This window comes from Falco naumanni, chromosome 7 (genome assembly GCF_017639655.2).
Source record: "Falco naumanni isolate bFalNau1 chromosome 7, bFalNau1.pat, whole genome shotgun sequence".
In the NCBI taxonomy this organism is placed as follows: domain Eukaryota; kingdom Metazoa; phylum Chordata; class Aves; order Falconiformes; family Falconidae; genus Falco; species Falco naumanni.
This window is the reverse complement of record NC_054060.1, coordinates 10,617,480-10,633,756: the sequence shown is the minus strand read 5'-3', so window position 1 is coordinate 10,633,756 and position 16,277 is coordinate 10,617,480. Positions and strand designations below refer to the sequence as shown.

Below are 16,277 nucleotides of genomic sequence, written 5' to 3'. Positions count from 1 at the left end.
TTGCTCCATTTCTTCTTTACATTGTCTTTCAACAGGACAAATTTTCTCACGGTACGGTGTTAAAAAAAAAAAAAACAACTAAAATCTTAGATGAAAGACAGACAACAGCACCATTTTGGGAACCGAAGATGTGCAAAACATGCTGGCGAACTGTTGTGGGAAACATCTGCATTAGACAGGGAATGAGGTCCACTTTGAGGACCCAGCGGAGTCTCTGCTTTGCATTTCTTTTCTCAGCTGAATGTATTTGCCAAAACGATGCATTTCTTAATGCTTTCCGGCTGTATTCAAACCCTCTCCCCTACTGCTGGATCTTACTCTTCCAGGAACATCTCACACTTCAGTCACTGGTAATAGGTCTTCTATCACAAAACCAGAGAGTCATCATTTATTTGCAGTACTATTTTCACAAGCATCCAGGGTGTTAACAAGCAGCATATGCATAGGGATGAGGAGATGGAGGAAGTTTATAAAAATGTTTACTCACTATGAAAGTCATCTTTTAACTTCCCACGAGTATGATTACACACACTTGTGGTAAGGCAGGTTGTATTATTCTCTTCTCACTTGTCTAATATTTGCTATTACTGGACCTGGCAAGGCAGCATGTGACAGAAAAATGCAGCTGCATTTTTGGCTCAGAAGCCTCTACAAGAGCCTGTGAGTCATGAACCAAAAGACCCACATAAAAGCAACAGAGAAGAATGCAGATTCAGTATTCTTTTTATTGTAAGCATGTGTGTCTTCACTGGATGGTCCCGATGCACATAAATGATTAAAACAATAGTCATTTTGAAGTGATGAGGAGCAAAAAAAGCCTTCAGTCAGGTAACTTGAGCTCCACCTGCCCAAGGCCACTTTACACAGAACTGAAAGACTACCACTGACCACAGAGCATCTGAGCGACACAACATAATACGTGCCGAGACATGCCTCTGAGCTATGCTTTTCTATAAGACTCGGGGTAATGTGTTGGGTGGTTTTTTTGTTGTTGGTGGTGGTTGGGTTCGTTTTTGTTTAATTTCTCACTATAAGCCCAGGATACCCTTACGCTAGACACGTAATGCTGAGTTCTCCCGCAGTGCTGTCTTGCAGTAAAACATCCCTCATCTGCCTGTTGCACTGCAAATGAAGTTTACAATGCAACAACTTCTGTCTCAGATGTGTCAAATTTCTCCCATTAAAAATACGCCATTTTACCACTCTTACCTCTCAGGACCAATCAAATGTTTCAAACAACTTTTTTTTTTCTTAAATGAAAGCAATACAAACACACCCTCTTCCTACACTGCTTGGAATGGGTATGATAAATACAAGAGAAGGGAGCGTGAGAGCAATTTGGACTGTGGTCTGCAGAAGAATGTCTCAGGACTCCTCTTATCACCAGCTCAGGGACACTGTCAGCCAGAAGCTGTTCCCACACTACATCATGTTGGCTGCCTCCAAACAGTAGCCCAGCACCAAGCCAGCTCAGCAGAAGCAGGCTGGAGGAAAGCAGTAGAAAGGGAAAAACAAGGTGCCAAGAATTTCTCTTAAGAAAGTAAACACCTCAGTGTCCATCCTCAGAAGATGTTTTGTACTGGGTGGATGGAGCATGAGAGGAATGAATATTAGAGGTGTACAGAGCCAGCCAGCATCACACAATGCTGTTAATGCAGCTACCAAAGACTGCTTGGTCCAACTGCTCCATTAATGTCTAACGCTTACAAAAGAGATCCTTCATGTCCTTTACTCCTCCCAAATACAAAGCTGAAAAGCCAACAGCTTGTGTTTCTTCCCATTTGAAAGGGCTCACCAGCAACCTAGCTCTCACACCCAGCTTCACTCCTGTTAAAAACTAGAATTGATCAACATTGGCCACATAAATTTACTCCATATTGGCATGCACGATGACCGACTACCACAGCAAGCATGTGTCCTACCTCTCTGGTACATCATGTTCCTAGGGAGGTGTTGCTGTTACAGGACAATGTGACGCAGAAGAGAGGACTGGCGGGAAAGTACCCCAAGGCAGCCAGAAAATTCTTACCAATGGAGAATTTTCCAGCCCTTTCTGAACTGGAGCAGCAGGAGGAAAGAACAGTAAATATAACCCTGTGCCTTCACTGGGCAAGGAGAGGAACATGAGCAACAAGAGGAAACTTTCTCAAACAACTGTCACCAGATGCATCACAGCTTAAACGGAAAGGATGAGCATTCAGGTTGCTGATGTTCAGACAACGGTCATGAAGAGTACGATTGAGAAAGGTGCTCGACACATTCAAAGAATTCAAAGACTGTGTTCAAACACAGCAAAAAAATACAGGTATATCCCAGGACACACACAATCACATCAGCTTAAGGAGCATACCTGGAGAAAGGTTCATTAAGTTGCCGTCTTGTAACTTTTGCTCAGTTTTGAGAACCCCAACTCTGTTCAGTCTCCAGTGAGAGGCGCTTGCTTTTGCTTTGTGTGAAAAGGTTTCCCACCACCAACTTATCACCCTCCTAAAAGCACTGTGAGGGAAAGGTATGAAAGCCTGATGCTGGATCCTTGGGCCAAAAGGTCCAAAGGGAGGTCTCTCTCAGGAGCAGAAACTCCCAATTCCTTTGTGAAAAGGCAACTCCCAGCAAGTTCATTCCAATTCCACCACCCTCCTGTATTTGTATAATGGGGCTTTGCTACTCCTGTGCATGGTAAGTCACGGACAAAGTCAAGAATCGCCGGCAATGCTCAACCAGCCATGCTTTGGTTGGTTAGATATTATAACATCAAGGTACTTAAAACTGGCCTTTTGGGCACTGTGTGCCAGGCAGCCCACAAAAACTATGCAGAAACACTGCTGGGTCTTGAAAGGCATTACAGTCTTTGTCAGTGCTATTTATTACTCTTCAGGAAATGGCAGGCTCATTTTCCAGAGTGTTAAAAGTCCAACAAATTCTTCCTAAACTGGATAGAAATCTGAAAGCTTAACAGACATAATAAATTGTGCATTATCTGTATTACTGAGCCAGGATTACACAAATAAATACATCTAAATGACTGCAATTTGCAAATCCCCCTTCACGTGAATAGCAGTTCTGACTTCAGCGGGGCCACCCTTGTAAGTCAAGGAAATAGGGGTCTTCTCTTTTATATCATGTAAACCACGGGTGAATTAAATTCCTGCCACACAAAGCTCTCACATAATCCCTGCTACAGCTTGCTCCTGGCTCGTAGGTTGAATATTCATCATCGCACAGCTTCATCAGGTGTATGCTTTTCAGCATCATTGTTGGGCACTTTTTTCTTTTTTAATATGAGGAATGCACTGTGAATTGAAAGAAGGTTTTGTGTGGGGTTTTTTTGCATTCCCCTGTAATGTAACAAGATTTACTTCCCTTGCAATTAAAAAAAAATCATAGCGCAAGAACACAGCTAAAACCTTAAAAGGACTAAATAGAGAGAGAGACCTGGAAGATTACTCCTTACCACCATCTCCAACACTAATATTTCGTTCAGGCCTAGGGCTCTAGGTAGCAATTGTGCATCAAGGTCATGTTCTTGCCTGGACAAGTTTATGTGCTGTATGCTTTTAGTAGCATACAGACCACACACCTTAGAAGGTCGTGGCAGCACAGAACCGAAGCATAAAAGCTAACAGCAGTCAGGAAAGAGCATTGACTTTTCCAGTATCATCCATAAACATCACCAAATGTCATTCTGTATCACCATACGCGTCTGAAAACCCATACCCCATCTATCTGTCTGCAAGAAGACTTCCCACCTGGCATCCATTACCACATAAAGGATAATGCACAAGGGGTCACATTTACACATATCTTCCTTACCCTGTCTTAGGACTTGATTTTTAAAGCTGTTCAAATAGCCCCAATACTGCACATTAAAATGGAGAACTCATTGAATGACACCAACAACTGCCCAGCACGCTCTCCAGCCTTGAGATGCTGAACACCTTGTTCACGCCTTTCCCCAGCGCTCGAGAAGAAGCTGGGAGAGACAGCAAGCAGCAGAAGCTGCAGAGCACGGCACAGCATGGCAGGGCTTCTGCAAGGGAGGGAGATCCTGCAATTGCCAGACTCCTCCTCCCCCTCCACAAAAGTCCAATTCAGCTTTCTAAATCCACCAGCTGGATGGAAGGCCCAACACACCCGTAATTTCACTGGAAAGAGACAGGTTACAGCATGTCAGCTTTGTCTTAGGAGGCCACATTGATCCCTGTCACTCCAGAGACCCCAAGCAAGCCGCACTTCAGCTACCCCATGGTGCAATATGAACGTAAGCTTAGGAGAAACTACAGATGCAATCAAGTCACAGGAATACCAGCAAGCAAGCTCTATAGTTCTTATATTAATCTCTTTTTCCGTGGCTTTTGTGCATTTAATTTAAAACACCAACCTGTGCAACTGGCAAAGCTTTACAACCTGTGCAGTACATACAGCAATGGGCAGGCTTCACAGATGCTTTGATTAAATGCCAGAAACTTATTCCTTTAAATACATGTTTAATTAATAAAAAAAAAGATTAAGCAAAATTTGTTTGTTAGTCAGACCAAGGTCAGCTGATATAAATAAAGGCCTGCAATTTTAACGGTTTTTTCTTACTGCATTGCAATGGCTTGAATACTTGGTTTCATTATGCAAATGCACGGAGGTCATGACCAAGCCAGCGTTCAAATAAGAATTGTTTCAAGTCACTAAACGTATCCCAGGTTGTTGTAATGCCCCATGCAAATATAGAGCAGCAAATGTTTATCCCTCCATTTCCCCCAGCGTTACTGGTTTACACTCCCATAGCTGAGGCAACCACACCACTCCAAGCAGCTCAGCACCCTGCAGAAAGACTGACTTCTTAAACGGGCATACACAGCAAAGGCTCAGCTCCAGCCAGATGAGGTGAAAGGCAGACACAAAACTTGGGATCATGGGATAACCTCCTCACGGAGATCATCTCCCCACCTAAAACTCTGGTTGCAGAACATCGGTCCTTGATAAAAAAAACTGCTGGAAAAAAGAAAAAAAAAAAGTGGTACTGACTGGTTGGAAAGAAGATGGAAAGGAGCACAGCAACAAGTGCTAAAGGCATCCAGAACAAACTTTTATGTGCTGACAACATTCATGACATCTCGCAGCATTTCCAAGAGCTGAGGAATACTTTAAATTAGCAAAAAATATCAGCTTTCCAGGTCCTGCTGCACATTCAGCTCCACCTTATCCCATGAAGACAGCAGCAATTCAAGTCTAGATCTTCTAGGAGACTGCAACTCCAAGACTCCTAGGGATGTTAGATACAACTAAACATAAAAGAAAAACCAAACACTTAGCTTTGCAACACACACCAGTTTAACAAGAGCTAACCTAGTTTAACTAAAATTATACAACCAACTTCCCCCTTCCTTTCCTTCCTCTCCCACCCATGGGAAAAGACATAAAATACAAGTTAGTGCCACAGTAGGCAAACAGTAATAGTGACTGAAACCACTTAACCACCTATTCTCCTTCCCCTTCCCCCCAATTTTATTTTAAGAAAACCCACATAACCCCCCCCGAGAAGGTTTCCAGCTTAATAAATTTTCTCCTCCTTTGCTAGACTGAATATAGACCTAATTTAGGATTAAGTACAACTCAACACATACCTTATCTTAAGCCATAAATATGAGAGATTGGCTGACATGACCACACAAGGAAAAAAAAAATAAAATAATAATTTCTTCTGTATCACCCACAACACAGTGCACAAGGGTAGTGGCAAGGAGCTGATCCAGAGTATGCAGCAACCTGATGGGGACTATTCACACGTATTTTCAGGGACCTGCCAAACACTTCAGATTTCACAAGAAAACCTTTTTATTCTCTATCTCTGCTCTACTCCATTTCACTTCACTCAAAGTGTGACCAATGTTAGGAGCCTGATCTAATTCCTCGCTTTATCCATGCTTGAACTGAAGCCTTGGCTCAGCGAGGGGAAGCAGACCAAGTGACACGAGCTTTTTATTTTTTTTTTTAGAGAATACCAGCCATAAGCACTGGTGCCAGTGCCGCAGGTAACACCAGCAAGTCCCAGGGAGCTTTAATTTGGTTACAAAGGGATTTCAGGATTTGGTGGAGCAATTGGTATTTCTGCATTTCCTGTTAGACAGTCCAGCACTAAACTTCTGCTTTCATCTGCAGATAATATATCAAGCCTCTTTAAAAGTCCAGCCTCCTCTAATCTGGGAAGTAGGAATTTCTTCAACTAACTAATCAAATCATGCTCACATGGTTGGTTTTTAGCTGTCTAGTACTGATGAATACCAAAAAAACTTCAAAACATTTACAGGTCAGATAAAGGCAATGCCAGTGCCTCGCGAAGGGAGTGGTTGCCATTACTGGATGACTTCTGCAGAGGGAGCGCCACATCTGGGTACAATAGCCACATCAGCTCTAGATGAACCTTTTGGCTTGTAGCCTTCACCCACATGCACATCCACCCCCAATCTCAGTCCAGGTCCAGCTGCTGCCTTTGGAATCTTCTCCAGATCCAGAGATCTCCATGCTCATCTCCATGTTCACCATGGGGAGAAATGCAGCTAAGGCTCACCCAACTCCTCCCCAGGGAAGCAAATCAGAAGTCCAAACGGATTCCCTAGAGGGCAACTGCCAGACCTCTGTGCAGAGCCTGTGGGAGACAAGGGAGGAACTGCAGGAAGAAATGCTTGCTGCCAGGAACCAATACCCAACCTCATGGGTGTGGGGAAGAGGATCGAGATGTCCATGGGCACCTCTGGAACAGGATCGAGATGTCCATGGGCACCACTGGAACAGGGCAAGGGGAGATAAGAACCCCTGCTAGCTTCAAACAGGCTTCTGTGGAAGAGACCATAGAATCATGGAATAGTTTGGGTTGGAAGGGACCTTTAAAGACCACACAGTCCAATCCCCCTGCCATGGGCAAGGGCATCTATCACTGGCTGCTCGAAGTCCCATCCACCCTGACCTTGAACATTTGCGGAGAAGGAGGAAATAGAACTGCTTGACCCTGGAGGGACAGGCTGACAAACCCACAGCAGGAAGGAGGACAAGGAAAGAACTGATTGCTTGGGTCAAACGGGAGGAGTGAGCCAACAGGGTCAAGGAGAACCTGCGTGACTCAGCTGAGTGCTTGCACAGCAGGAGCTGGAAATCTCCGTGTTTTAAGAGCGTGCACACGCAAATGCAATATTTTACAATCCTACAGCACTTTTAAAGTGCTACAAGTGCTTCATAAATACTAATTAAGCAACAGTACCCACAAATCAGAAGCATAAGATGGAGATATAGCTATCTCAATATTTAACAGTATGGAAACTGTCATTGCTTAACCCCAGCCAGCAACTCAGCCTCACACAGCCACTGGCACACTCCGTGCAGTGGGATGGGGGAGAAAATTGGAAGGGCAAAAGTGAGAAAACTCGTGGCTTGAGATGAAGACAGTTTAACAGGTAAAGCAAAAGCTGCACACGCAAGCAAAGCAAAGCCAGGAATTCATTCCCCACTCCCCATGGGCAGGCAGGCGCTCAGCCCACCTCCAGCAACGCCGGCTCCAGCACACACAACAGGTACTTGGGAAGACAAATGCCGTCACTCCAAGCATCGCCCTCCGTCCTTCTTCTTCCCCCAGCTTTACATACCGAGCATGACGGTGTAGGGCATGGGATGTCCCTTGGGTCAGTCGGGGGTCAGCTGTCCCAGCTGTGTCCCCTCCCAGCTCCTTGTGCCCCCCAGCCACCTCGCTGGTGGGGTGGGCTGAGGAGCAGAAAAGGCCTTGGCTCAGTGTAAGCCCTGCTTAGCAGGAGCTGAAGCAGCCCTGCGTTATCAACACTTCTCAGCACAAATCCAAAACACAGCCCCATACTAGCTACAATGATGAAAACTAACTACCCCAGCCAAAACCAGCACAATAAGTCAGGGAGCAAAAACTGCTTTTAAGTAGTCACATACCCACACTTCTCCTGCCTCGAACCCAGGCTGTGTCCTCCAGCCAGGCTGCACAGCACTCACTGAAAGAGGCCAGTGTTAAGTATTTGAATTCAGACTCCTGTTTCAGTGCGTGACCCGATGCCCTGCACACCACAAGCGATCCCACTCCAGCCGTCTGCCTAAGCCATGCCTTGATCACCAGCCAAGCCCAATGCAGAGGTAATCTTACCAAATTTAACACCAGTACGCAGTTTTAAATTGTGATTTTGTGCTTGAATTGTCTTATCTGTCTTCCCTAGCATTTTGGCTGCACAAATTATCTTCATCAATTTCATCTTAAAGTTCATATTTTACAACACCGATTTCTCTTATTTTTTTTTAAATTGCTTTTATTAGTTCAAGCACATTTGCCAAGTTTTAACAGACTTCTTTCTCAGCTGCCTAATTTCAAATTCACCTTTACGTATAGCTTAAAAGGAGGGGAAAAGTCATCACAGCAAGTAAGTGGGATGTGATGCTTAACATCAAGGTTTACATGAATACACTTTACAGTACCAGTTAAGGGTCAAGAATCATGCATCTACTCTGCAACACAGGAGAACTAAGGAAGGAAAAGGAGGAAACCTAGCCAAAACTTGGAAATACGTACACTTCTGATTAATACAAGGCTACTAGGAAAAAGCAGATGTGAAGTCACACCTTGTTTTATTCAAGGGAAAAGCAAAAGTCTACAAGAGCCAAACTGAACTTATTCTGTGCAGTGGCAGACACTGAAACACTGCAATGTTACTCCTTCAACATTAATAAAACATGTTGTATACAGAGCATTTTTTTTCCCCAGTACTTGAAACCCTGCCAAGTCATAAGCTTTTTTATGGGAACATTGACATGGATGTTGATCAGAGCCATACTCATATGAGTTTTAAATTTTACCACCACTTAGAGGCAAGGGTTCCCCCCAGTCCCTCACACATCTGCAAATTTGTAATTTTTTTTTAAAAAGGATGATGAACTACAGGCTCACACCCCCTCAGTCTATGAAGATACTGAATTCACTCTTGGATTGAATTGAACTCAGGCCTTGAAAGCACTGTGAGCTCTCCCACCCCCTAAAATGAAGTTCCTCAAAGGGAAAATTTTACATTTTATATATGAAAAATAATATCCTCTTGGTAAACAAAATTAGAGTACCAGAGGTCACCTCATTACCAAGATCACTATATTCTCCTCCCCATCACTCCTCATGTTCATCACTATCTGCTTTTTCCAAGTCCTAAGCTTTATTTTTCAACAAGTTAACACTTACTCAAAATAATACAGTTAGTTTGGAAGTACAAGGTTGCTGGCATCCAGACAAGTGCTTGATTGTTTTGTTGTTGCATCTAATGTGATAGACCCTCAACTGTGTTGGAAAACTTAATAAAAACTAAGGGGCTTCTTCCTTTCTCCTTAACACAGCAATGAAATTTAACAGCCTGGCATGGAAACTTCTCTCTAGCGTTATGTTTTCGGAATTATTCATCTACTCGCACCCTATGCAAGACTTTTTACAGCATGCTACCCAGTAGTTCACCCTTTCCAGTTTAAAGGCTTTGATTTGGATTCCTCTGTACCAAGCCAACTCAGGTGGCAAAAATGCTTCACCAGAAGAACTGCAAAGTATCTGCCATCCTTAACACCTACTTACACTATGTGCATTCTGTAACTTTAAAAGTAAAATCTGTGTTCATTGCAACATATATCCATTCTATCAACTAATACCTTTTCAAATTTGTGTCAGTTAGGTGTGCAATGCCTTAAATTTAATAGGAAAATGGACAAGTACACAGCCTCCATCTAAGTAGGTCTGTCTGTCAGGTCCCTGGGCTGGGAACTTCTGTGGTCTTTGTATACCATCCTGATTTATGTTTGTTTAAATAACGACAAATATTAGTTTTAAATTTGTAGTCATTGCTTCATAAGATGTCTCCAATCCTACCAGGATAAAGAGCTTATACTAAACAAAACAGTTTGTTTATACTACTAGTACATTTAATAGGAAATATTTAGAATCCCACATGTTCAAAGCAGGACAAAATTACAGCCTATCTTTTCGCGAAGGGATGCTATCTCTTGCTACCAAAAGGCCAGAAATGCCACATGCAGATCACGAGGCCTGAAAGTTCAAGTTAAGAGAAGCTGGTCTGCAGAACCTCCAAGTCCACCAAAAATGTCACGTGCCCACCAGGCCCAGCAAACAAAAAGTAAGAGAAAATGAAAAATTACCTCGTGCTTTGGCAGCAGTAAAATGGCTACAAGATGTGGGAGAATAAAGGAAGGAAAAAAATCAAGCCAAAATCCAGCCATACATACACTCCTGGCAAGTGCGAAGCTACTAGGAAAAAAGCAGATGTGAAGTCCCACCTTGGTTCGCTCAGGACAGAAGCAAAGGACTATAAGAGCTGCTCGAGCTCACTCTGGGCAACCAGAAATGCTGAAGAGTTTAAGGACAGCAAGATTATGACCTCAAGCCTTTCAAAGGTTATTTGTCTTGGCTGTCCCACCGCTCCCTTACTAAGGAAAGGCTAAAACAGAGATATTAATTCTGTTACTCTTACTATTCATTTGTATCTACAAACATAGAGAAGTCCAACATTTAGTAACCGTAGAGATGCCAGCGCTCAGATGAAAGTTGGTTTCTGTTAGACTCGCCTGACATGGAAGCACAAAAATTCAGAAGGTTTCATGACTTTTCTTTCACATAATCTTACGATTAATTATAAGATTAAGAAGAGTAGAAGAATTAACCGTCTGTTCTATAAAATCTGGTATGTTTCTGCTGTTGATACCATAATTGTAACACAACAGACCAAACACAGTGATCCTGCAACTTTCCATCTCAGAATAAAAGAAAATGACATTGACTTCAGTTGAAAGTGAGTTTTAATGCCACCTTAAAATAACCACTCACACATGCAAATTACTGGTGCAGGTACTCAAGTGTAAAAGCAAAGACAGAGCATCACCCTCTCCTGAATACATTAAAAAATTACATCTTTCTGTAAAGGTCTTTCTGTATATCCAAGTCCTGTATTTTGTCTGACTGATTTTTATTCTGGAACTGTGCTTGTGCAAGGACTAGCAGAGCAAAGCTCTCCTCTATGGTTGATGATCTAGGACCACAAATAAAAATTGCACGAGATAAATATTCAGTCACAGATACTTGGTGAGATCTCCTCAGCACACTTGACATGCCCTCTTGCCTAGTGACTGCACCAACTCTTCCCTCTGTCTACAGACTGAAAAAGCATTTCCTCAATTTGTACATGAACGACAGCAACTCAGTTTTGAAGGGGAAAAAAGGAGAAAAGCAACACTCAAAACTTGAAGGATTATTTACGAATAAGCTGAAGCCTTATAAACTTGGCTATTGAAGAAAGATAATCTTCTCCAGCTTACGCCAAGTGGGTCAGACAGAGGAAGAACCTCAGCAATCTTCAAAGTCAAAGCAGATGGGGAAGTGAATAAATGCCCATGCGAGCAAAAGGAAACAAGCTTCTGTTCATTTTAGCTTGTTTCAGAGCTTCAGTTTTCTAGACACCATCAAAAATGTCAGACCTTTAACTGACATGAGCAGAAGGGCTCACTTCTGTAACAAGCATTAGAAATGCAGAGTAATTAAGATTGCTATTGATGGGGAAAAAAAAAAAAAAAAAAAAGAAGTCCTGATGCCTGTAGATTGAGGACATTGCTTAGCTCAGTAGTAAGGAGACAGGTAAAGCCGAAGAAAGGTGCTATGAGGCAGAGACTGAGAGAAATGTTCTTTGCTTTATAGCCATGAAGAAACCTCTTCAGATTCTTTTGTGCTTCAGTAACACCCCTATAAATATTTACGTATTTATAAAGTAGGTTCTACTTTAGAGTTAACTGTAGCTCTGTTAGAGCATTTTTTAAAAATAACACATGAGCTTGTAACTAAATTTTTTACCATTTTTGAAATAAAGAAAAAGCAGCAGTCCACACATGCCACAGAATGAACATACATTGCATTCCTTAAGAAGCTGAAGTTGACCTCCTGGTCCTTTCTCAGGCTTTACATCGCTTGACGAGATCTGGGCCAAGACCATTTCCATACACAGGGATGCATCTCTGTCTCAGGCTAACCTCATCGTCTAAGTGGTGAAACCTAAAACCAACTAATCTCTCCCAGGGTTATGCTTGTAGAACTGGGAAGCCCTCCATCTGCCTCAGCAAAATAAAAAGATCACTGGCTGCAGAATAAACAGCACATAAACCACAGAACAATAGCCCCTCCAGTCAATGTGCTTCATGCCACCCACCAAGGGCTAGCAACTTTCTATCAGACCCCTGTCCCTAAAAAAAAAAAAGAAAATATAATAATGATTTCATACTATGAAGAAAGAGCTTGTGCAAGTTGACAACACACAACTTCTTTTGGATCTGTACCAAGGAAGGACTCCCTTTCAGAATTCCTGGGAGTTTTGCAAGCTTTCTGCAATCAGAAACAACAGACCCCGAAGGAGCACAGAAATATAGTTTACCATGTTGCTTTTAACCAGGGACTTTTAAACTGAGCTGGGAACAGTGGAAGGCATATTCCATGCTACAGTTTGCTAGGGAGACACAAAGAGCCAAGGACACGCTCAGGCGATACTCATCTTCCGAAGAAAATTTTGCTAAGACAAACAGGCATCCTTCCACCAGTTCTTTCAGGAGGTAGCTGCTGAGCTGCACTCATTATTCCACCGGTGTCTCCACGAGTGTTTTTTGCCCAAGATCTGCTGGAAGAGCCAGAACTGCACAACTTGTCAGAAAGCTCCACAGGAAGAGGCACTGATGGGTTGCACAACACCAAGCGGCTCCAGATACACACACCTTCGTTCATGCAAACTCAAGTGATCTTCTGACATTCAGACTGGGTTGTCTGGAGCATAGGTGAATAAACACTTGGCTTGTTTGTGTGTGTGCGTGTTCAACTATACATCAAAAAAGATGGGAAGTGTGAAGCAGTGGGGAGAGGCTGTGTTATGAGTAGTAAGAGGGAAGCCTCAACCTGCAATCACTTTAGCACTTTTTCCTATTATCCTATTATCAGATATCATCACAAGCCAAAAAGCCTTATGTAACTTTTTACCATGACAGCTATACCTTTTAGCAAAGATATCATCATTCTCACAGCAGCTTTAAATGTTTTAAGATGCAAACTGAGGATTCCCCCATACGCCTCTCCCCACTTAAAAAAAAAAAATCAAAAAAATGGAAAAAAATGTTAAGCTTGAAGGGTCGTGTAAAGTTACATTTACTATAGTCAGACCTTTTCTCTGGACTCTGGTATAGGGGAGGAGGGGAGAAAAAAAAAAAAAGAGATGCAAGTTAATAGAAACTCATATTGGCTTTTTAATAGCACCTCCACAAAAAAGATTATTTTATGTGGCACATGCATTTGACCTGGGTCAACACTGCAGTGTGGGGAGTTAAAAAGGGATCACCTGATGAAATAGAAATACCCTCCCTCCAAACTATATTGCAGGAATTACAGCCGAGCACCCCAACTGCAGCAAACGCAGTTAGAGCCTTCTCGAACAGCACACGTTCTGCGTCAGCAAAGCAGCGTTAATACAAAATGCAATTCAAATAAAGGAGTAATGACCCTTCGGAGAGGGTAGGGCTTCATCAGGCTTCCACTGTACCAAACAAAGACCATCTAAGATATTCAAACTACTGCAAAAAAAAATTATTAAATCAAAGGGAGGAAAACAGTGTCAGCCTCATACGCATTTCGTTGTTGAATAACGGCAGTGTTTACCTTTCCAGCATAATGCATTACTGCTCTGGATCCAACTTTAAAGCACAGTACATGACAGAATTCATTACGTCCTTTCCTCGTAACTACCATTCCCTGGGTTATTTATTAGCTAGGCCCGCATATATTCATAGATGTGTCTAATATACAAAGTTAAAAGGATTTAAAACTGCTGCCTAAATGCTTCCCTGGTTTGCAGAGTCCTCTCCACACTCTGGACAGGCAGTGGCATCAATAAATACAACCTCAGGCTGCAAGTTAGTCACTCCGTAAGCTACACAGCAGTCAAGGGAGAGGTGACGGAACCGCAAGCACGTCTCATGAGCAATGTGTTGCTGGATCCCAAGCAACAAGCTATCTCAGACACGTACCATCGATGGCTCTGCTAAGGTCTTTTCTCTGATTTAGTAAAATGCAAAGGATGCCAGCATGACCAGCTGCAGTTTTGTCTTACAGTCCACTCCTGCTTGCAGTTTAGCAAACCACCAGGCGGACCATCTATCAGGACTACAAAGTCCACCTTAGGTGGAACACCCACAGCTTGGAGGCCACCAGCCAGCTCATGTGCGTTTCTGGGAAATACAAAAGCCACGCCACACAAGATACCTTGAGTTCAGTTCCTTGGCAAAGGAACGGCTGGTAGATAAATTCAGACAAGCTGCCTAAAGGGAAACTAAAGAGATCCCAAGAGCCTGTCTGGAATTTTCTATTTTGCTAATATGAGGTTTCAAAGCTAAAGATCTATTCACTCTCATGGAGTCTTCCCCAATGAGGGGCAAATGTAAGGAGAAGCAGACTGGAGAAGACTTCTGGTTTAAGACTGGATCAGTTTAGTTTCACTGAGGTCCATCATCTCAAAGGACAGAGGCCAGAAGCTTCAATAACTGTCCATCCACTGGAAGATGATCAAAAGGGAGAAAGGGTGGGTACTGCTACAGACCCAGCAGCAGAAAACACAGAGACAGAAAAGAAAACCCTTTCACAGACACTTTACAAAGAACAGCAGCACTTTTATCTTTGTCAGCATAGATGCTAGGATACTATATTCCCGTGTGAATACTGCAGTCGCTGTTTAGCCTCATCCAGGATTACAAGCAGCTCCAACTAATACACCAAATTATCTGCGTGTCTGGGGATGAACTTGTTGCCTTGCATCAGAGGTCAATTAAATATTCTCACCATCACAGAGAAAGGAAAAAAATAGTACATATTGGTATGGCAGCACACTTAGCTCTTCCACCTATCACCCAAGCCACTGCTGGGCTGGACTTGGGCTCACGAGAATCTCCCTGTGCCGTGTAGCAGCACAGGAACCAGGTTTGCAAAGGTATTTAGAAGTAGACAAGACCACGTGCTTGCAATCAATGCTCAGAAACCCACTTTTCACTGATCATCTTAAGTTTTGCATTTTAGAGGTGTAGATGCGGTTCAGAAGATGGAAGGGGGGGGGGGGTTAAATTTGTTTGGGTTTTCCCATCTTTTGGGCTAAAAAAACCCAAAAAACACAACCAAAAAACCTAACAAACTTTCAAGCGTCTTATTATTTACATTCCATGTCAGAAAGTCCTGTCTAGAACTGTTGAGGGAAAGAGGGAGGAGAAGGGGAGGGAGGAAGAGCAACTGTACCTGTGGAACTGGAAGTATTAAGGCTTCATTTTCCAAACACAGTGACATTAAACGATGCCGACAAGCTTACTTTCCAGAAAAATGAAAAAAAATGAAGAAACCCAACCACATGCAGAGCATCTCTTGAAAAAAAAAATTGGGAAGATTATGCAGTAATATGCAGATGAAAGCTGTATTTAATTATTCTGCACCACGTCCACTTCATTTGATTAAATTAATAAATGAGGTCCTTATGTCACACTACAGGCATTACCCCTACTTTTGTTTACTACGTCTTTCTAGCCTTAACCACAGCACACGCAGCACAGCTGGCTGGCAGCTCACAGTTACAACACAACATGCAGAAGAAGTTAAGATAGGGGAAGTGATTCTAAAAAACCCAGAAAAAAACAAAACAAAACACAACTTGCTTCACTTACCTAAGCAATGTTGTCATTAGAGAGTTTTCCAGTACTAAAATCCAAGAAAAAAAGGCCTGAAAAAAACACAGAAAAAAGGCAAAATTTTATTAAGTAGATAATAACCTCTCTTTTTTTCTAGGGAACATGAAAAGTCAGTGATTTAAAGACAAAGGAGTACACTCCATCAATGGCATTTCAGACAGTTATTTGTAACCAAAGGTGCTCCTCAGGCAGCAAACACATCAGCAACAATAGGGCAGATTTTCCACTGCTGTTGCCAGTATTATACCAGTGTAATTCCTCAAATGTCAATCATGTTGGACTGCAATAAAACTAGTGTTACCCAGCAGACAAGCAGGCCTAAGGCAATTAGCTAAGCTGCCCCACTTAGATTTTCCGTCATTTGTCCCTCCCATTGATCTGGATTATCAGAAAGTTTGGACCAAGCTGTGGGGTGGGAAGTGAAGATGCGTTACCCACCCCAGTAAGATCGAAGGTGGCAGCAACCAGAAGCACAGTTTATTAAAAAT

At 42.7% G+C, this 16,277-nt stretch overlaps 1 protein-coding gene across 12 annotated transcripts in view; it reads right to left on the bottom strand.

Annotated features, from left to right (window-relative positions):
- The window catches only part of AKAP13 (A-kinase anchoring protein 13), a 203,428-nt gene extending 187,617 nt beyond the window's left edge, over positions 1 to 15,811 (bottom strand). For all 12 annotated transcript variants that reach the window (XM_040600086.1, XM_040600088.1, XM_040600089.1 and 9 more), the window contains exon 1: positions 15,766 to 15,811. The gene's annotated coding sequence lies outside the window, so the exon portion shown is untranslated. The remainder of the gene's footprint in view (positions 1 to 15,765) is intronic.
- Between the last annotated feature and the right edge of the window lie 466 nt (positions 15,812 to 16,277).